The 21,108-nt window shown below is 45.4% G+C and overlaps 1 protein-coding gene and 1 long non-coding RNA gene across 2 annotated transcripts in view; one reads left to right on the forward strand and one right to left on the reverse strand.

Moving 5' to 3' along the window:
- Positions 1-2,516: 2,516 nt before the first annotated feature.
- LOC122462303 lies at positions 2,517-5,891 on the reverse strand. Its single transcript, XR_006284774.1, has 3 exons — positions 5,851-5,891; positions 3,529-3,672; positions 2,517-2,572 (listed from the first exon to the last, which is right to left on the reverse strand). It is a non-coding gene; the product is annotated as an uncharacterized LOC122462303 (long non-coding RNA).
- Positions 5,892-7,714: 1,823 nt separating this feature from the next.
- CREB1 (cAMP responsive element binding protein 1) overlaps positions 7,715-21,108 on the forward strand; it is a 45,124-nt gene continuing 31,730 nt past the window's right edge. Inside the window, exon 1 of the mRNA XM_007071830.4 lies at positions 7,715-7,984. The gene's annotated coding sequence lies outside the window, so the exon portion shown is untranslated. The remainder of the gene's footprint in view (positions 7,985-21,108) is intronic.

Consider the following 21,108-nt stretch of genomic DNA (forward strand, 5'->3'; position numbering starts at 1 on the left):
ACAGCAGCAGCTCATTGCCTTTTGGCAGCAGACAGTGCAGTATGACTGGTAGCCATCGTCTCTGTATCCAGGGTGCTCTTTTAGCCGATCTCAGTGAGGTCGGTCGGGGCACCTGGGCAAGCATGGGAGTGACTCAGCCAGGGCATTACCCTTTTAAGTTTTGTCTCATGGCGATTCAGTCCTGCCAGCAGTTGTACTGCCCCATCTTCTAATGAGCAGCCAGGAGACGACGATGGCCAGCAGTCATGCCGCACCGTCTTCTGCTGAGCACCCAGGAGATGAGGATGGCCAGCAGTCGTACTACACCGTCTGCTGCCAGCAAGATGTATAAAGATAGATGAAGTGGATTAAAACAAGAAATAGACCAGATTTGTTTTGGATTCATTTCCTCCCCCCTTCCTCCCTCCCTCCGTGAAATCAACAGCCTGCTAAACCCAGGGTTTTGAGTTCTATCCTTGAGGGGGCCATTCTGTTTCTCCTTGATGCAAAGCCACCCCCTTGGTTGATTTTAATTCTCTGTAAGCCAACCCTGTAAACCATGTTGTCAGTAGCCCCTCCCTCCATCAAAGCAACGGTAGACAATCGTTTCGTGCCTTTTTTCAGTGCAGACGCCGTAGCACTGGGAACATGGAGCCCGCTCAGATCACCGCGGCAATTATGAGCACTATAAACACCGCACGCATTATCCAGCAGGATATGCAGAACCATAACCTTCAAGAAAAGCGAAACCAGGCGAGGAGGAGGCGACTGCAGCGCGGTGACCACAGTGATGAGGACATGGACATAGACTTCTCACAAAGTACAGGCCCCTGCAATGTGCACATCATAGTGTCAATTGGGCAGGTTCATGGTGTGGAACGCCAATTCTGGGCCCGGGAAACAAGCACAGAGTGGTGGGACCGCATAGTGTTGCAGGTCTGGGACGATTCCCAGTGGCTGAAAAACTTTCACATGCGTAAGGGCACTTTCATGGAACTTTGTGACTTGCTTTCCTCTGCCCTGAAGCACAAGAATACCAAGATGAGAGCAGCCCTCACAGTTGAGAAGCAAGTTGCGATAGTCCTGTGGAAGCTTGCACCGCCAGACAGCTACCGGTCAGTCGGGAATCAATTTGGAGTGGGCAAATCTACTGTTGGAGCTGCTGTGATGCAAGTAGCCAATACTATCACTGAGCTGCTGATATCAAGGGAAGTGACTCTGGGAAATGTGCAGGTCATAGTGGATGGCTTTCATGCAATGGGATTCCCTAAATGTGGTGGGGCGATAGATGGAACCCATATCCCTATCTTGGCACCGGAGCACCAAGGAGGCGAGTACATAAACCGCAAGGGGTACTTTTCAATGGTGCTGCAAGCACTGGTGGATCACAAGGGACGTTTCACCAACATCAACGTGGGATGGCTGGGAAAGGTACATGATGCTCACATCTTCAGGAACTCTGGTCTGTTTCAACAGCTGCAGCAAGGGACTTGCTTTCCAGACCAGAAAATAACCATTGGGGATGTTGAAATGCCTATAGTTATCCTTGGGGACCCAGCCTCATGAAGCCATACACAGGCACTTTGGACAGTAGTCAGGAGCTGTTCAACTATAGGCTGAGCAAGTGCAGAATGGTGGTAGAATGTGCATTTGGGTGTTTAAAAGCGGGTTAGACCTCAGCGAAACCAATATTCCCATTGTTATTACTGCTTGCTGTGCACTTCACAATATCTGTGAGAGTAAGGGGGAGATGTTTATGGCGGGGTGGGAGGTTGAGGCAAATCACCTGGCCACTGACTACGTGCAGCCAGACGCCAGGGCAGTTAGAAGAGTACAGGAGGGTGCGGTGCGCATCAGAGAAGCTTTGAAAACCAGTTTCAGGAATGGCCAGGCTACGGTGTGAAAGTTCTGTTTGTTATTCCTTGATGGAACCCCCCCCCACCCCGGGTTCACTTTACTTTCCTGTAAGCTAAGCATCTCTCCCCTCCCCGCTTCCATCACCGCTTGCAGAGGCAATAAAGTCATTGTTGCTTCACATTCATGCATTCTTTATTTATTCATCACACAAATAGGGGGATAATTGCAAAGGTAGCCCGGGAGGGGTGGTGGAGGAGGGAAGGACAAGGCCACACAGCACTTTAAAACTTTACAACTTATTGAATGCCAGCCTTCTGTTGCTTGGGCAATCCTCTGGGGTGGAGTGGCTGGGTGGCTGGAGGCCCCCCGACCGTGTTCTTGGGTGTCTGGGTGAGGAGGCTGTGGAACTTGGGGAGGAGGGCGGTTGGCTACACAGGGGCTGTAGCGCCAATCTGTGCTCCCGCTGCCTTTTCTGCAGCTCAACCATACGCTGGAGCATATGAGTTTGATCCTCCAGCAGCCTGAGCATTGACTCCTGCCTTCTTTCAGCAAGCTGACGCCACCTACCATCTTCAGCCTGCCACCTCTCCTCGTGGTCATACTGTGTTTTCCTGCACTCTGAGATTGTCTGCCTCCAAGTATTTTGCTGTGCTCTGTCAGTGTGGGAGGACAGCATGGGGTCAGAGAACATTTCATCACGAGTGCGTTTTTTTTGCCTTCTAATCTTCGCTAGCCTCTGTGAAGGAGAAACATACGCATCAGGTGGAGGGAAAAAAAGGGAGAGTGGTAGTTAAAAAGACACATTTTATAGAACAATGGGTACACTCTTTCATAGTAAACCTTGCTGTTAACATTACATAGCACATGTGCTTTCATTACAAGGTCGCATTTTGCCTCTTATTGAGGATATGCCGGTTTGGTGTGAGAGATCATTCACGCAGGGCCGGGCAACAGGTAGCCCCAGGCAGCCATGGTAAGCCCCAGTCTTTTGGCTTCTTTAACCTTCATAACATGTGGGAACGGTTTCAAACAGCAGTGCCCTCATTTCCCATACGAAGTAGCCGTTGGGTTGACCACTAAAAATGGGTTGGCAATTTAAAGGGAGGGGGCTGCGGTTTCCGGGTTCACGTGCAGCAGAAACCCAACTAACCCCCCCCGCCCCCCCAATTCTCTGGGATGATAGCTTCACCCCTCCCCCCACCATGTGGCTAACAGCAGGGAAGATTTCTCTTCCTCCATAGGCAAACAGGCCAGCAGGAATGGGCACCTCTGAATGTCCGCTTACTAAAACCACCCTATTTCAACCAGGTGACCATGAATGATATCACTCTCCTGAGGGTAACACAGAGAGATAAAGAACAGATGTTGTTTGAATGCCAGCAAACACTGAGACCATATGCTGCAATGCTTTCTTCTGCAATGATTCCCTACTACGTGCTACTGACCTGGCGTGGTAAAGTGTCCTACCATGGAGGACGGAATAAGGCTGCCCTCCCCAGAAACCTTTTGCAAAGGCTTTGGGAATACATCCAGGAGAGCTTTATGGAGATGTCCCAGGAGGATTTCCGCTCCATCCCCAGACATGTTAACAGATTTTTCCAGTAGTTGTACTGGCCGTGAATGCCAGGGCAAATTAATCATTAAACAAGCTTACTTTTAAACCATGTATAATATTTATAAAGGTACACTCACCAGAGGTCCCTTCTCCGCCTTCAGGGTCCGGGACCCCGCCATGAGTGGGTTCGGGGGACACTGGGTCCAGGTCCAGGGTGATAAACAGATACTGGCTGTTGGGGAAACCAGTTTCTCCACTTCCTTGCTGTGAGCTATCTGCAACTGTTGGATCATATTAAAGAAGTTCTGTATTAAAATCACAAATGAGTTTGATTCCCCATAGTTTAAATTCCAAGGTATTACTAATTAAGAGGTCTCTTGGTTTTTGGTACTGTTTCTCTCCCTCTATGTGTGAAACTTGCAAGCTGCTAATTGTGTTAGTACATTCTAAGACAGAGTCTGTTCTCAAAGCAATTCTTTGTAATAACAACTACTCACACAGAGAGAGACTCAAAGCAATACTCTCTAACAACAGAAACAGAACACAGAGACTTCCCGCCCTTTTGTTGTATTCATCTCGCTTTGTTAACAATTGTGATTAAAATAGAGATAGAGGATGTATGTGGATGGATGCTTGGTGTGGATAATAACTGAATGATCAGGGAGGCGCCAGCCTAAGAATCCAGTATCCATCGGCTGAAGAAGGCGTCAAGTGGAAATAACCAGAGGACCCCCGGAGGGCAGACTGGAATCCACCCAACAGCCTCAAGAATGGGAGAACCAAAGAACAAGATAACATCTGGCAGCACGGAGCTGTCAGGAATGTGCCATCTGCTGATTGATTCAGCAACAGCATGATGAAGCAATTCCCATAGACTGGCCTAGGAAGAAATTCCTATAAAAATGGACTCTAGAAAGTGAGAACTTTGGGGTCTGATTCTGCAAACCAACTTCCAGGAGCATCAGATGAGCATCTGACAAGGCCCTGCTCCCTCCTCATGTTCAGGCCACCTGGCCAGTGGCTTGGCATGAGCAACTCTAAGGCTGGTAACTATGATAACAACCTTGCAGAACCTGTGTGTGTGTGTGTGCGTATGAATGAATGTGTGAATAAATATGAAATTGAGTGGAATGTTATAGCTCTAACTAACTGCTTACTATGATTCTTTCTGTATTCACAATAATTGTGGCATTTTGCCTTTTCCCCTTTAATAAGATCCTGCTGGTTTTTATTTTATTGGTATAACACAACCTCCTCCTCCTCCTCATCTTCCTCGCCCCCAAAACCCGCTTCCATGTTGCCTTCCACTGCTTGGATGGAGTCAAAGCACAGCGTTGGGGTAGTGGTGGCTGCACCCCCTAGAATGGCATGCAGCTCATCATAGAAGCAGCATGTCTGGGGCTCTGAACCGGAGTGATCATTTGCCTCTCTGGGTTTTTGGTAGGCTTGCCTGAGCTCCTTAATTTTCACATGGCACTGCTGCGGGTCCCTGTTATAGCCTCTGTCCTTCATGCCATTGGAGATTTTTTCAAATATTTTGGCATTTTGTCTTTTTGAACGGAGTTCTGCCAGCACGGATTCATCTCCCCATACAAAAAGAAAAGGAGTACTTGTGGCACCTTAGAGACTAACCAATTTATTTGAGCATGAGCTTTCGTGAGCTACAGCTCACTTCATCGGATGCATACTGTGGAAACTGCAGAAGACATTATATACACAGAGACCATGAAACAATACCTCCTCCCACCCCACTCTCCTGCTGGTAATAGCTTATCTAAAGTGATCATCAAGTTGGGCCATTTCCAGCACAAATCCAGGTTTTCTCACTCTCCGCCCCCCACCCCAACTCACTCTCCTGCTGGTAATAGCCCATTCAAACTGACCACTCTCTTCACAATGTGTATGATAATCAAGGTGCTGGAAATGGCCCACCTTGATTATCATGCACATTGTAGGGAGAGTGGTCACTTTGGATAGGCTATTACCAGCATGAGAGTGAGTTTGTGTGTGTGGTTTTTGGAGGGGGGTGAGGGGGTGAGAGAACTTGGATTTGTGCAGGAAATGGGCCACCTTGACTATCATACACACTGTGAAGAGAGCGGTCACTTTGAATGGGCTATTACCAGCAGGAGAGTGAGTTTGTGTGTGAGGGGGCGGAGGGTGAGAAAACCTGGATTTGTGCTGGAAATGGCCCAACTTGATGATCACTTTAGATAAGCTATTACCAGCAGGAGAGTGGGGTGGGAGGAGGTATTGTTTCATGGTCTCTGTGTATATAATGTCTTCTGCAGTTTCCACAGTATGCATCCGATGAAGTGAGCTGTAGCTCACGAAAGCTCATGCTCAAATAAATTGGTTAGTCTCTAAGGTGCCACAAGTACTCCTTTTCTTTTTGCGAATACAGACTAACATGGCTGTTACTCTGAAACCTCTCCCCATACAGCGACCAGATCCCATACCTCCCATTCGGTCCATGCTGGAGCTCTTCGGCGATTCTGGGACGGTATGGTCTCCTGTGATGATGAGCTCTGCGTGGTGACCTGTGCAGGTGAGCTCGCCATGCTGGCCAAACAGGAAATGAGAGTCAAAAGTTCATGGGCCTTTTCCTGTATACCTGGCCAGTGTATCTGAGTTGAGAGCGCTGTCCAGAGCGGTCACAACCGAGCACTCTGGGATAACTCCCTGAGGCCAATACCGTTAAATTGCGTCCACAGTATCCCAAATTCAACCCGGCAAGGCCGATTTCAGCGCTAATCCCCTCGTCGGGGGTGGAGTAAAGAAATCAACTTTAAGAGCCCTTTAAGTCGAAAAAAAGGGCTTCGTCGTGTGGATGGGTGCAGGGTTAAATTGATTTAACACTGCTAAATTCGACCTAAACTCATAGTGTAGACCAGGCCTAAGGCCACATCTATACTACAAGGAATATACCGGCATAGCTATGGTGCCCTAGCTATGCTGGCATGACCCCATAGTGTAGATGCAGCCTAGGCTGATGGAAGGGGTTTTTTTTTGTTGGTGTAGGAACACCACCATCCTAAGCAATGGTAGCTGGGTTGATGGAAGCATTCTTCCACTGATCTATCTGTGTCTACACTGGGGGTTTGGTTACCATAGCTATGTAGTTCTGGAATATGGAACAACCCTGAGTCATGTAGCAATATCAACCTAAATTTTAAGTGTATACCAGACCAAAGACCCCAATCCTGGAAGGAGCGAAGTATGCTGATCCTTGTGCCAGCAAAGAGCTTCTTCAGGCTTGGGGCCTAAATCAGAAAAACATAACAGGAAGGAGAACAGAAGGGGTAGGGAAGAGGTGGAACCCAGACTGGAGGAGGGTTCAAAGGAGGGAGACAAGGTGGGAAGGAAGTGGGGAGTGAGGATTTCTTTAGGATTCAAGAGGGTGTGGCATTGCTTGAAAGGAGCCAGGCAAGGTTAACGATGAGTGAGGGAGCAAGACAGGGTAGGGGTGAGAGCGCAGAGAGCGTGTCTGCAATGTGTTGGGAGGAGACAGGTTAGTCAAGTACCCTAAACTGCTGCTTTTATGAATATTGCAATGGAGAACTTAACGGTCCCTCAACGGACGGGGGCTCTCATGTCCCAGCTGACCCCTGCCCATGCTGCGGTACCTGGTGCATCTTTCCCAGGACAGGCGGGGAGGGCTGGCGGGGCATGGGGCCCGTGCATGGCATGGGGCTGGGCCGGCGAGGCGTGGGGCCCGTGCCCTGCATTGGGCCAGGCAGCCGGGGGGCCAGGCGGGGAGAGGCGGCGAGGCGTGGGGCCCAGGCTGGTCTATGTCAGCACTGGCAGTGGGCTCAGGTGGGCACGGTTCGTGGGGTGGTTGCTGGGCCCTGCTCCCATCTCCATGACAGCGAGGGCCGAGAGGCTCTGGACATGCCCCACTCAGGTCTTTGGCTCCCTGCCAGGAGCCGGGCCCCATCACCCTGCAGGCCAGCGCCAATCGGGCATTTCCGTGCTTCTCCCCCCGCACTTCGGCCATTTCCGGAGAGCGGCGCTCTCCGTTCGGGGCCACGCTCAGCGACTCCTCCCGAGCTTCGGTCATTTCCGTGAGCTTTCGGGGGTTGCTGTTCGTTTCCGAGCGCTGCGCCTCGCTTCGGCCGTGTCCGTACCTGTTCGGGCGCTGCCGTGAGTTTTCGTGCGAGTTGTCCAGCGCTTCGGTTTTTCCCGTACCTAATCGGGCATTGCCGTGACCCCGGTCGGCGGTTCGGCTTTTTCCGTGTTCCTTCGGGAGTTGCCGTGCGCACAGGTAGGCGCTTCGGACTTTTCCGGATCGATTCGGCTGTTTCCGTGATCTCCGGTCGGCTGCGTTCGGGCGCCGCCGCGCGGAGTGTGGCTTCGGCCTTCTCCGTGAGAGCTCGGCGTTTTCCGCGCGGGGCCGCGGCGCTCTCGGCGCTTGCTCCCTGGCTGGCTCTCCTCAGTCGGCCGCTGCCTGCCTGTCGCCGGGCTGGGAGAGCCTTGTGTGTGAGTGACGCGGCGGAGGTGTAGTTTGACGCGGTGTGTTACGTGGGGGAGAGAATAAAACTGCGGCGAGAGCCTAGGCGCGAACGAAAGCAGTGACGGAGCAGCCCGTAACCGGTAAGAGGAGGAAGGCGCCCAGCCGAGGGGGGGATGGAGCCGGCGGGGCGCAGGGAGCAACAGGCGCAGGACGCGGCCCGGCCTGCACCGCCAGCGGGAGGGGCGCCCGCTTTAAAGATGGAGCCGAGCCGAGCCCTGCAACATCCCCGCCGCCGCCGCTCCGAGCGCGGCGAACAAAGAGTAATGGCGGCGGGAGCCGGCCCGCAGCCGCTCTGGCTGCAGCCCGCGCGCAGCGCGGCGGGGGCAAGGGGAGCCGCGGCCGCGGCGGTCCCTTCGCCCGGCCGCGGGGGGACACGGGCTGGCCCCCCGGAGGGACCGCTCCTTTCCCGCCTCCGGAGAGCCCTGCCGCGGGAGCGCCGGCCGCCGCCGGGGCGCCGCAGGTCCGAGGAGCCGCTGTCGGGAAAGTGGCGCCTCGCTAGTGCCTTGTGTCCCCCCACCTCCCCCCCACACACACACAGCCCGGGCTGGCCCCGCCGCGGATCGTCCCCCCCCCCCCCCTTCCTCCCGGGACGGCGGGTCCCCTCAGCCCGCCCCCACGGATCGTCCTCCCTCAACAACCGCCCAAAGCCCGGTCCGCCCCCCTCCCCGCCGCGGATCAGCCCGCCAGCTGCCCCCCAAAGCCCAGCCCGGCACTGCATCACCCGCCTCCCAAAGCCCGGGACGGTCTCCCCCGCGCCCCCCACTGAGCTGGCCTGCCCCCGTGGCCGTGGATCGGTCCCCGCCGCCCCTCAGAGTCCGGGCTGGCCTTTAGCCCCCCAGCCCGGGCCGGCCCTGAAGCTGTTCTCTTCCCCTTTCCCCCCGTCCAGACGGAGTTGTTACTGTGAGAGTAGGGCGATGTTTTACTCGATGAGAAATAGACCTCTTGAAAGGTGTATTTTTGACACCTACAAGGTGCTGCGTGCAGACAGCTCAGTTCAAAGGGTCAGTTACTATTAACACACCCCACCATGTATGGCACAAATATCTCTTAGATTAAAACTGAATTTGCAAAGCTTTTTCTCTTCATGCTTATTCAATTTAGTTTGGATACTGAACAGCCTAGTTAGTTTCACTCGCTTTTAGTCAGTTTCACTTTCTGACTGGTATACTACACTGTACTGTCTGGGAATATCTGGTTAAAGAAACTGCAATTAAACTATATAAAAACATGTGTAGTGGTTTTAGCTTGTTGAAGAACTAGTTTTTCTCCAATAAAAACTTTTTAAGAGTTTATGTTTTGGGCCAGACTTGATTTGATGGGATCCTCTTTCAAAGTGGGGTATGCAAATATTCAATTCTTGAAAGGCCTGAAGAAGAAACTTTCCCAAAGTCTACCACCACATTGCTTTTCATGAAAGTTCAGTTGAAATACTGAAGATGCTTATATCACAGAGCAAATAATAAAGATACAGATGTCTGTTTGTTTGTACCATACTCCTGGTATATAGTAGTAGAAAGATACACAGTCTTGCTAATACTTTAAAATACTAAAAAATGAATTTCACCATAAGCATTACTGTAGTTAGCTTTGGTTTGGTGCTCACTCTTGCCATTAATCTTGCAAGTTTCTTCAGTGGGAGTTCTGCAGGCAGAAAGATAGCTGGATTGGACCTATACTATTCTCAGTACTTCTGTTAATATCTGCTCTCTCTCCCACATTATCCATAATTCTGAAAAATCTTTTTAGATAGCTTATGCTTCTTTCTGATAATTGTGACTGTAGTTTTTATTCCCCCTCTTCAATGTCCATACTAGAAATTCTTAATCTGTGATTTTTTCACTTGCTGTTGTACACCTGCTTCAGCTTTAGGATTCTGCGTCTTCTTGGACAGTAACCTTTTAAAATACTTTGCAGCTCATTTAAAGGCACAATGTTCTCAACTTTTTTTTAAGGACTGTTGTGATACAACAGTGCTTGAACCCGGAAGCACACCCCTTCCTGGTTCCTGTTTTGTGCCTGCCCAAAGATTGCAGTTTGGGGAGGGCAATGCCAATGTTAAAAAGTGGGGGGCCTTGTCACCCCCCCCCCCCCAACACTTCTGCAAAGGTTCTGGTGCCCTTGTGAGTCCTACAGGAGGTTTAAAACTTTTTTTTTTAATTCTTATATATGTTTTTATAAAGTACATGTGACTTGTCTTTTCCCTCCAAAACAAATTTTCCCCTTTTTAATATATAAAGTCATGCTAGCAACCCAGTGTTTCTGGAAGAACTCAAGCCATCAACCGTGTGAAAGAAATAAAACTCTTCAGTTAGGGGGCAAAAATCAGTTTTTAACTTTTCCAGAGGTTCTTGTATATAAAGCTGGAAATTACGGGGGAATATTGAGTGTCTCCCTCCACTCCTGCAAAGAGATGACTGTAAAGGGTTAGAGTACCATGTGTTGATGGATTATTGTGCTTTTAAAAAAAAAAAAAAAAGGGTTTTGAAATACTCTGGTGAGAGTCTCTCCATTCCCTTCTGTTTAGCTGGTTTTTGTTTTTTGGAGACCCTTTATGCCTTAGTCCTGTTATCAGGTCTATCTGTACCAATCAGAATGCAAGATTGGGGGTCTTTAAATTACAGCAACCATAAAGCTGGGATGTCCCAAAATTTAATTTTTTTAAGACAGTTTCTCATTCACAAAAATGTTGGGCTCTAAGTGAGTAGGTAAACTGTTTCTCATGTATGTGAATTCCTCTCTAACCACCAGTGCCTTTCCTCTTTACAGTGGAAGCCACATACTATTCCTGATTCCCACATTGAGTAGTATAAACTTGACAATTAGAGGAGTGCTTGAAAATCTTAGGAAACTGAAGGGCTGATACAGCACCATTGAAATCAGTGGATCTTTCTGTTGATTTCAGGGGGCTGGTGATTCAATAATTAAATATAATATACTTTTGTTTTGTAAAAAGAAAAGGAGGACTTGTGGCACCTTAGAGACTAACAAATTTATTTGAGCATAAGCTTTCGTGAGCTACAGCTCACTTCATCGGATGCATTCAGTGGGGCATCTGATGAAGTGAGCTGTAGCTCACAAAAGCTTATGCTCAAATAAATTTGTTAGTCTCTAAGGTGCCACAAGTCCTCCTTTTCTTTTTGCGGATACAGACTAACACAGCTGCTACTCTGAAACATTTTGTTTTGTGTAATTCATTCTTAGTGAAGTGGATTGTGTGTTTTTTAATACAAAAGTGTTAGTAAAGTGACAGTAAATACTTGCATCTTATTATTTTACATCTGCAAGACTTACCTCTCATCTATCCCAAAACTATTCTATTTGAGGGTAGGAAGTAAGACACTAAATCGCTGCTTTCTAACCTGTGAAATACCTGTTTAAGAACTTTACTACTCCCCTCATCAAAATATTAAAGCTTAAATTAGTTTGCTTTGAATGTGTCTATATTTTTGTCAATAAACTTAATGCCCTCTTTAGATTGTATGGGAATCTTGTCCTGGGAAGGGAGGAGACTGAACTTTTAGCAGAGGGGAGAGGGCAGTCCATTGGGTGTTGGCTGCCCAGCTGAACTCTGGCTCGTCTGTGGAGAGGCTTATGTGCCACCTTAGGCTCCCCTTTGGCTTCATAGGTCAGAGTGGGACTGGGAGTAGTGGTGGTATCTCCCAAGTACTGGTAGCCTTAACATGGGGGGGTAGACCTTCAGAACCTGATTATTCCTTACTTGCTTTAATCATCAGTGACATAGCTAACTATATTGACATTTAGATTATCCTAGGGTCCATCTGCAAAACAAAACCTTCACTGGTGGTGGTATGCTGCTACAATCATCAAATGTAGATATGCCACACTGACACAAATTACTGCAGAAAATCACTGTTCTGCTGGAATAAAAAGTATCAGTGCAAGCCCTGTCTTGCACTAGTGCAGAGCTCTACAGCGCTATGTAGCTGCAAATTTTGTTAATGTAGGTAAGGCCCTACATTTGTAAAGATACAGTAGATGTCACTTACAGTTACACATTACTCTCATTTTCAGTGCTTTCTTTGCAACTAGCAGGCCTGGTTGGAGTCTTATTGATATGTATGAGCACATCAAGAACAAAATGGCAACGTTTTATTTATTTATTTGAATAAATGCAGCAAACTGTCCAAATTGGAGCATTGATCTTACATACTCCTACATCTTGTAAAGTTGTCTATGATACAGCTGGCATGTTAAAACGTTATTTATTATTTGTATTGCTATCTCACTGGAACTGAATCCTTAAAGTAAAAATTGTCACGCTACCTTGTCTGTGGTCAGTGATTATGAACGTCTGTAATCTTATGTCTGAGTGTTGAGAAGCATCCCTGTAGATGAGTGTTTCTCTTCCACTTCTCCCAGTTGTTTCCCTGTTCAGCTGCTAATATTTGGTAAATGCTTCAAAACTTTACATTTAGACCAGAGAAGTGCAGCATATTTTAAGAAGAAAGGCAGGAGTGCACATTCCCATGCTGCTTTCTCCCTGATGCTGGCAAAAGCAGTAGTTCGAAATAGACAAGGATTTCCTCAGTTTCCTATTGCCTCTGTTTTCCCTCTCTGTGTGGGATGTACACTATCCATCTAGGAGAAGAAAACAAATTGTGGGAGTCTCCTGATAGGAGAGGGTAAGAAAATTGGAGGAAGCATATTTAGTTGTTAAAATACAGCTCTAGACATTATCTTGCTACTACGGCTGACTCAATAACTCATGCGCGACCTTAAGCAAATCCTAATTATTGTGCAGCCATTTCCCCCTTAGTAAATGGGCATACCTACCTATCTCACAAGAGTGGTGGTTGTTTGTTATGCACTTTGTGATTCTTGGGTGAACGGTGCTAAAATAGTGCTAAATACATAGGAATTGCCATTCTGGATCATACTAGTGGCCTGACAGTTAAAAAAGCTAACCATGTTAGGAACCTTTAGGAAAGAGAGAGATAATAAGACAGTCAATTTCATAAGGCCATTATATAAATCCACGGCATGCCCACACCTTGACTACTGTATGCAGTTCTGGTAGTCCCATCTCAAAAAAGATAATTAGAAATGGAAAAGGTACAGGGAAGGGCAACAAAAACGATTAAGAGAATGGAACAACTTCTTTATGAAGAGAGATTAACAAGACTGGGACTGTTCAGGTTGGAAAAGAGATGACTAAGTGGGGATATGATAGAGAGCTATAATATCATGAATGGCATGGAGAAAGTGAATAAGTGTTATTTTTCCCTTTGCATAACATAAGAACCAATGGAATTAATAGGCAGCAGATTTAAAACAAACAAAAGGAAGTACATCTTCACACAACACACAGTCAGCCAGTGGCACTCATTGCCAGGGGATGCTGTCAAGGTCAAAAGGAATAACTGGGTTCCAAAAATAACTCGATAAGTTCCTGGAGGATAGGTCCATCAATGGCTATTAGCTAAGATGGTCAGGGATGCTGTTATACCAATAAAATAAAAACCAGCAGGATCTTATTAAAGGGGAAAAGGCAAAATGCCACAATTATTGTGAATACAGAAAGAATCATAGTAAGCAGTTAGTTAGAGCTATAACATTCCACTCAATTTCATATTTATTCACACATTCATTCATACACACACACACACAGGTTCTGCAAGGTTGTTATCATAGTTACCAGCCTTAGAGTTGCTCATGCCAAGCCACTGGCCAGGTGGCCTGGACATGAGGAGGGAGCAGGGCCTTTTCAGATGCTCATCTGATGCTCCTGGAAGTTGGTTTGCAGAATCAGACCCCAAAGTTCTCACTTTCTAGAGTCCATTTTTATAGGAATTTCTTCCTATGCCAGTCTCTGGGAATTGCTTCATCATGCCGTTGCTGAATCAATCAGCAGATGTGGCACATTCCTGACGGCTCTGTGCTGCCAGATGTTATCTTGTTCTTTGGTTCTCCCATTCTTGAGGCTGTTGGGTGGATTCCAGTCTGCCCTCCGGGGGTCCTCTGGTTATTTCCACTTGACGCCTTCTTCAGCCGATGGACACTGGATTCTTAGGCTGGCGCCTCCCTGATCATTCAGTTATTATCCACACCAACCATCCATCCACATACATCCTCTATCTCTATTTTAATCACAATTGTTAACAAAGCGAGATGAATACAACAAAAGGGCGGGGAGTCTCTGTGTGCTGTTTCTTTTGTTACAGAGTATTGCTTTGAGTCTCTCTCTGTGTGAGTAGTTGTTGTTACAAAGAATTGCTTTGAGAACAGACTCTGTCTTAGAATGTACTAACACAATTAGCAGCTTGCAAGTTTCACACATAGAGGGAGAGAAACAGTACCAAAAACCAAGAGACCTCTTAATTAGTAATACCCTGGAATTTAAACTATGGGGAATCAAACTCATTTGTGATTTTAATACAGAACTACTTTAATATGATCCAACAATGCAACCCCATGCTCCTGGTGTCCCTAAGCTGGGACTGGATGGATCACTTGATGATTGCCCTGTTCTGTTCATTTACTTTTTGAAGCATCTGGCATTGGCCACTGTTGGAAGATAGGATACTGGCATAGAAGGGCCATTGGTCTGGCCTAGTATGGTCATTCTTATGGTCTTATGTCTGGTCTGAAGTACTGCCTCCAACAGTGGCCAACATCAGCTGCTTTAGAGGAAGGTGCTAGAAACTAATAATGGACTTTTGTTACTCTGCTCTAGAGGCAGTTGGCTGATACCCTGAAGCATAAGCATGTATGCCCTTTATGTACATTTTCATACTGTTTCATGTGACTAGCCATATAAATCTCTAATCCTTTATTAAGTATTATTTGAGCAATAGCATATTAGGTTGGGGATAGTTTTGTCCCTCATTCCCTGGGGTTAGGCAGGGTCTTTTTTTGAAGGGAGAAAGTGCCTTGGATTGCTTTGTAGGCAGACCGACCTTTTCTGTTCCGTATAAATAGTGACATCCTTTCAAGGCCAGACAGGCTAGGGGGAAAAATCCTATTGTCCAGCAGCCTGGGACAATCAAGAATCCAATCTGAAATTTACATACTGCCTTCCAGACTAACTTAAATTTTAAAATTATGGATGCATTTATAACTAAGGATGGATGATGTGGACTCTGATCCTTATTCGTGGCTGCAGTGCTGAGTGGTGTATGTAAATTTGAATTTTTTTATATATGCAAAATAAATAAAAATGTGATGCAGCAGTTTCAAATATTTTGCAGTCACATGCACACTTACCTTGTCACATTCATTATTTCATTGTCTTCCTGTGGCACTCTTTACCTTGTATGTTATCCTTTCTCAACTCTGTTTCCTTCCTTGGTCATGCTTTATTATTCATCTTGTTAATTTTTCAACCTCACTGCCCGTTTCTTGAGCTTTCTGTTACTGTCGTTTTCTAAAGGCTCTCTCTAGCTGCAACAGAATTTCCCAGAACCTTCTAGCACTTTGATTATATCTCTTCATCTGTTACATAGACACCACTAGAAAGAACGAGGAGGACTTGTGGCAGCTTAGAGACTAACAGATGTATTTGAGCATAAGCTTTCGTGGGCTAAAGCCCACTTCATCAGATGTATACAGTGGAAAATACAGTAGGAAGATATAGATATATATACAGAGAACATGAAAAAATGGGGGCTGCCATACCAACTCTTAACAAGACCAATCAATTAAGGTGGGCTATTATCAGCAGGAGAAAAAAAACTTGTAGTGATAATCAGGATGGCCCATTTTAAACAGTTGACAAAAAGGTGTGAGTAACAGTAGGGGAAAAATTAGCATGGGGAAATAGTTTTTAGTTAGTGTAATGACTCATCCACACCCAGTCTTTATTCAAGCCTAATTTAATGGTGTCCAGTTTGCAGATTAATTCTATTTCCCCATGCTAATTTTCCCCCTACTGTTACTCACACCTTCTTGTCAACTGTTTGAAATGGGCCATCCTGATTATCACTACAAAAGCTTTTTTTCTCCTGCTGATAATAGCCCATCTTAATTGATTGGTCTCGTTAAGAGTTGGTATGGCAGCCCCCATTTTTTCATGTTCTCTGTATATATGTATATCTCTTCCTACTGTATTTTCCCCTGCATGCATCTGATGAAGTGGGCTTTAGCCCACGAAAGCTTATGCTCAGATAAATTTATTATTCTCTAAGGTGCCACAAGTACTCCTCGTTCTTTCTGCTGATACAGACTAACACGGCTATCGCTCTGAAATAGACACCATTCTAAATCTTCTGCTTGGTGTCTCAATAGCAGCAAAGAATAGACCATTATTCCATTCTGCAAACAGACCCACCAGCACATCTGATCTGGGGTTAAATACGATAACCTTCTTCCTGTATGGGTTTCCTTCTAAACCCCATTGAACTGTAGAAGAAAGCATGATTTACCTGAATTGGCCCTTATTCTGCAAAACTCTTCCTCTGGCTCTGCTTCGCTGGTAGTACCTTCAAATGTACTTGTGTGTGCTCTCCACAAAGTGCAGTAGGAGATATAAGCGGGGCTTAAAAAATCCAGACCCTAGTGGGGTGTAGAGAACTTCCTCTAGAGAGAGTATAAAACCAGTACCATGAAAACAACAGGATTCTGGTCACGCTCTGTGAAACTGATCACAGTCATGGCTGTTTCTCTCTTGCTGCTCTAAAATCTCCTACAAGGGAACAGGATAGGAAGGGTCTTTTCCCTTTTGCCTCATTCTCACAGAGTGACTCCAGTAGATGGAAGCAACAAGTGCAGATTCCAAGCATAGGCAGAGGCAAGAACCAAAGACTGATTATTTTAACTGCTTCTGTCCACAGTGACCAAAGTCATGTAAACTTGTCCATACTGAAGCCATGAAAGCTGTGACTGGCCAAAGTATGTGGGTGATCTAGGGAGACGTTCCCCATTTCAGAAGCCTGGACATGTGTGGGGGGAACATAGCTATCCCTTGTCAAAAGTCATGGGGAAGGAGGGGTAAGGAAAGAATCCCTGCAAGAGGCAAGGTGAGAGAACACCTTGGGTTCCCCTTTTTCCAGGTAGCCATGTGACAGGAAGAACTCCAAAATGTCATGTTCCTTCATTCGAACCTCATAGGTGCTATGATAATACTGATATAAATAATATGAAACGTGAAACCCCCAAACAGAGTCCAGGGGCAGCATCTTGGTGGGGATCTGAGCAGTCCCCTTCAGCTGCTGGAGCAAGGCAGACAGTATATTTTTCAGGAGGCACTGCCCCTTAGAACTCACTGATGATGCTTCCTACTCTGCAGGACAGTGGTGAATTTGGCCTTAGTAGTGTCCTTATCTCAAACGATATGCAGCTTGGCCTCTCTCTTTCTCTTTTTTTTTAAAGTAAGAATTGTGCCTAAAACTGGATTAGCAAGTTGTTGCCAGTTAGGATTAAGGTGCATTGCAGAGCGGTTCACATTTCTTCTGGTTGGTGAAAGCCAGAGAAGAACAATGTTGCCCATTGCTAATAAATAATCAACACTTTTTTCAGAGAAGCAACTGTAAGAAAAATGTAATTGCTTACCCATCCTCAAAAAGCCAGCACTGAACTCAGCAAACCTTTCCAGTTACCATCCCATCTCCAAACTCCCAGTCTTAGGCAAAATCATTGATTAAAATAGTGACAATCAAGCTCTATCTCGTGATTCTGTCGACATCCTGGATACATTGCAATCAGGCACTCTAAAAGATGATCTCCTCCTGGAAATGGAGAGAGACTTAATCTTAATGCACATACTGTTTGATATACTTGTAGTTTTGGCTCCAGCCAAGCATGGGGTGCTCCTTTTCCACTCGCATTCATGACATAACTAGATTTAGACAGGGCAGAACCACAGTGGCTCAACTCATTCCTCTCCAGCAGGACCCAGAGAGTAGTGATGCTTTTCATCCCAAAGGCCCTGCCCTGTGGGGTCCCTTGAGGATCCATCCTGTTTCCCCATCTCTTCAGTATCTACATGGCTACTTACAGAGATGGTAAGACATCTGGGGCACTGATGCCAATGGTGTACCATTGACACCTACCTGTCTGTTTTATTTTACACCAAGGCAACCAACAGCATCACAAGCATATGCCAATGTGTACATGAAACAAATATCCATGAAGAGCAGCTGGCTCAAATTCAGTCCAATCAAGAAGTGATACTGGTTGGAAGCAGGGAAATACACTTAAGAACTAAGCTGGACATTGTCCTCCTTTTCCATTGAAGTCATGTTTGACTAAAAGATAAAATAGCATCAGTACAGGAAAAAACTACCTTTCATCTGTAGCTTGTTAAGAAACTCCACCTCTTTCTGGGTCTGGGCACACTTATCCATGCATTTGTTATCTCCACATTGGATCACTGTAACTCACTGTACCAGGGCTGAATGTAGAAGCAAAGCAGAGTCTCCAGTTTTGTGCAGGAAGAGGCTTCTCACTACCTCAACAGGACAAGCTGCTGCAGGTACCTCACCCATGTGTTCCACTCCGTCTCCTGGCTCCCAGTCTGATTCCATTGCCAGTTCAAGTTCTTAGTCCTGATTTTCAAAATCATCAATACCTCAGGACCACCTCTCATTCCTGTATCTACCAAGACAGCTATGCTGCTCTAGAGCAATGCAGTTCTTGAAATTCAAGATGAAGTATTAGAGTTCTAGCTTGGGGAGGTTTAAGTGTGGAGATCAGAGTAATCCAGAGTATGACCACCCATAAGGCATATTGCAAGACCCTCTTTTGAGAATGCCTTCCTGCAATGGCCAGACTGATTAAAAATACATGGAAAAACTATTCACTGAGTGTGTTATTTTTTTTTAAGGCAGAGTAATTTTGGATTAAATTTAGCAAGTTTAGGTTTTTTTTGGGGGGTGCTGCCAAAAGTGGCTTACAAGTTACATTGTTTTAGTACAACAGGACAATTAGTATAGAATCAAGGCTCTTTGTATCGCTTCAGAAACAGTTTACAAGAGTAGTGACGTTGAGTTAAATTGGGGAATTCAATTAAAGCAAGATGACATTGACAGTTTTGTTTCAAAATTAGTGGAACCTGAAAGACAAAGTAGTTGTAGAGAATGGGGGTGTATGTGTATAACATAATTCTTTGTAAGTGTCTCAAAATTTAAGGGGTGACCTTGAGTGTACATGGCTTCTAAAGACTTTTATTTTGTGCATAATGGAGCGAGTAAAACTTTAAAAAAATAACACTCTATAGGTTGAATTCATAGATATTGACTGTTGTTCTTAATTCACTACAAACATTTGGCCTCTGTTATTTCTAGCCATCTTGCTTCCAGATTTAATCCACTTCACATAGTAATCCATTAATAAACTAGTAGAAAAAAATCAGTTTAATGAACGTCCATTTTTGTTTTTTTCCCTTATGAACTCATTAAACAGATTTTAAAACAAAAGTCTTGTCAGTGTTCATCATGTGACATAACCTCGTATTCATGTGTTTGGGGTTGAATATTTGAACTGTCATGTATATTCCAAACATCAAACATTATGAAAAATGTTTTTGTTTTGTTTTTTTAATAATCTATTCCTGTAAAAGCTGCAGTTTATACACGAAGCAATGATTTTGTACAACCTGACTTACAATAATGCTTACTTTAGTGCTCTAGATTCTAAAGTGGGTCAGATACATTCAAAATGAAGTTGTCACTTCTGATCAACTTATAAAATCTGAGCATAGAGAAAGAGTAGTTGTCTGACATTCTGTTACATAGTACATAGAATTTAGTAATTCTGTTGATCACATTTAAAACTTGACATTCTTGCACTGAACGTCTTGACTCAGTTGCCAGTCTTTATAATACAAAAACATTCCAGCTGTAAATGTTGGTTTTACCACTTTAGAGCTTCAGCAGTAGATTTTTCAAGTTCCAGTATTTTGCTTCCTGCTCAGATGGTCTTAGTGTTCAAATCCACCCCAACATAGAAAGGAAAGGAGTGGCCTGGATAATAGAAATCAAGCACTGAGTCTAATTTATCATTTACTTTTTTGTGACTGAATAACAATTTTTAGCTACTCAGAGTTGCCACCCAGTATTATGGGAAGGGAGAGAAGACATGTTTTGTTGTCTGAAATCTATTTAGTTCCAGAATCGTGGGGATTTTCGCTAGGATTTTGTTTCAAAACATAACCTTACATACATAATAGACCAGGATGGCACCCCCATTCTGATTGTGATCTCTGTGGGCCATCAATCCAATCCTAAAATGGGATACCTTGATCAGTGTAAGGATTGCCGTCTATGTTCACACCGTAACATTAACCTGCGGTCCACAAACAAATGAGTTTGGCTTGAAAGACTGCAAATAATGGCATTACATTTAATACAGTGTGTAGTGTTTTTTGTGATACCTGCTTTTGTAGCCTTAATACATATTTATCTGTTATACAGATCCTCTGTAACCATAGAAATCAGATAAGGAAACACCTGTGCTGAGGCAATTTCCTTGGTTTCTAGTAGAGCTGCAAGATTGCCACTTGCGTACGGATATGCAGCATTCCGGGTTAGTAGATTACTGCATTTAGTGTTGTATGCCTGCAGAGAAGTTTTGAGCTACTGACTTTTTCAGAGGGCATTAGTTTAAAGAAAGCTGCAACGGGAAACTTACATGTCAGTTTTTTGAAGGAAATTAACATTTCAGAGTAACCTGGACTTTGTTAATTTAACCAGTATGTGAGGGACTGAATGATTAGAGTCTGTGAATCTCTGCACTGCAGAGGGAAAACAAAGTCTGTACAAGAGACTATCCTTATTAGACAACCTGATATCTTAAGCCAGCTGCAAAGTATCCCCCCAAATATGAGTACAATTCTACTTCACCTTTCTTAGGAGACCACCTCTGTTGAGCAACCAGTCTTTGCTCCCCTAACTAGTTGTTTAAACCCAGTTTCCCTGTATTACTAATATACCCTTCACTACCCACTTCTCGGCAGTAACTAGTTATTGCCTTATAGAAAGTCATACACTCAACGTGCAGCCTAAGTGACCGGGATAAGTGCAGACTTCCCCGTAAAGGGGGAATCCACCACCAACACCAGGCCACAGTGGTTCAGGACTACCGTAGTCTCTGCGGCTGGTGGATCCAAGCAGTTATGTATGCACTGAACCTCACCCAGTGAATTGGTATGTATGAAGCCAATGTGGCACGTGGATCAAGATCCTTAAATGGGTTCATCTCACTTTTTCCTGAAGCAGTTACTCTAGGTCTAACTGGATGGGGTCTTCAG

The sequence above is a fragment of the Chelonia mydas genome, chromosome 11, assembly GCF_015237465.2.
Source record: "Chelonia mydas isolate rCheMyd1 chromosome 11, rCheMyd1.pri.v2, whole genome shotgun sequence".
Classification (NCBI taxonomy): Eukaryota; Metazoa; Chordata; order Testudines; family Cheloniidae; genus Chelonia; species Chelonia mydas.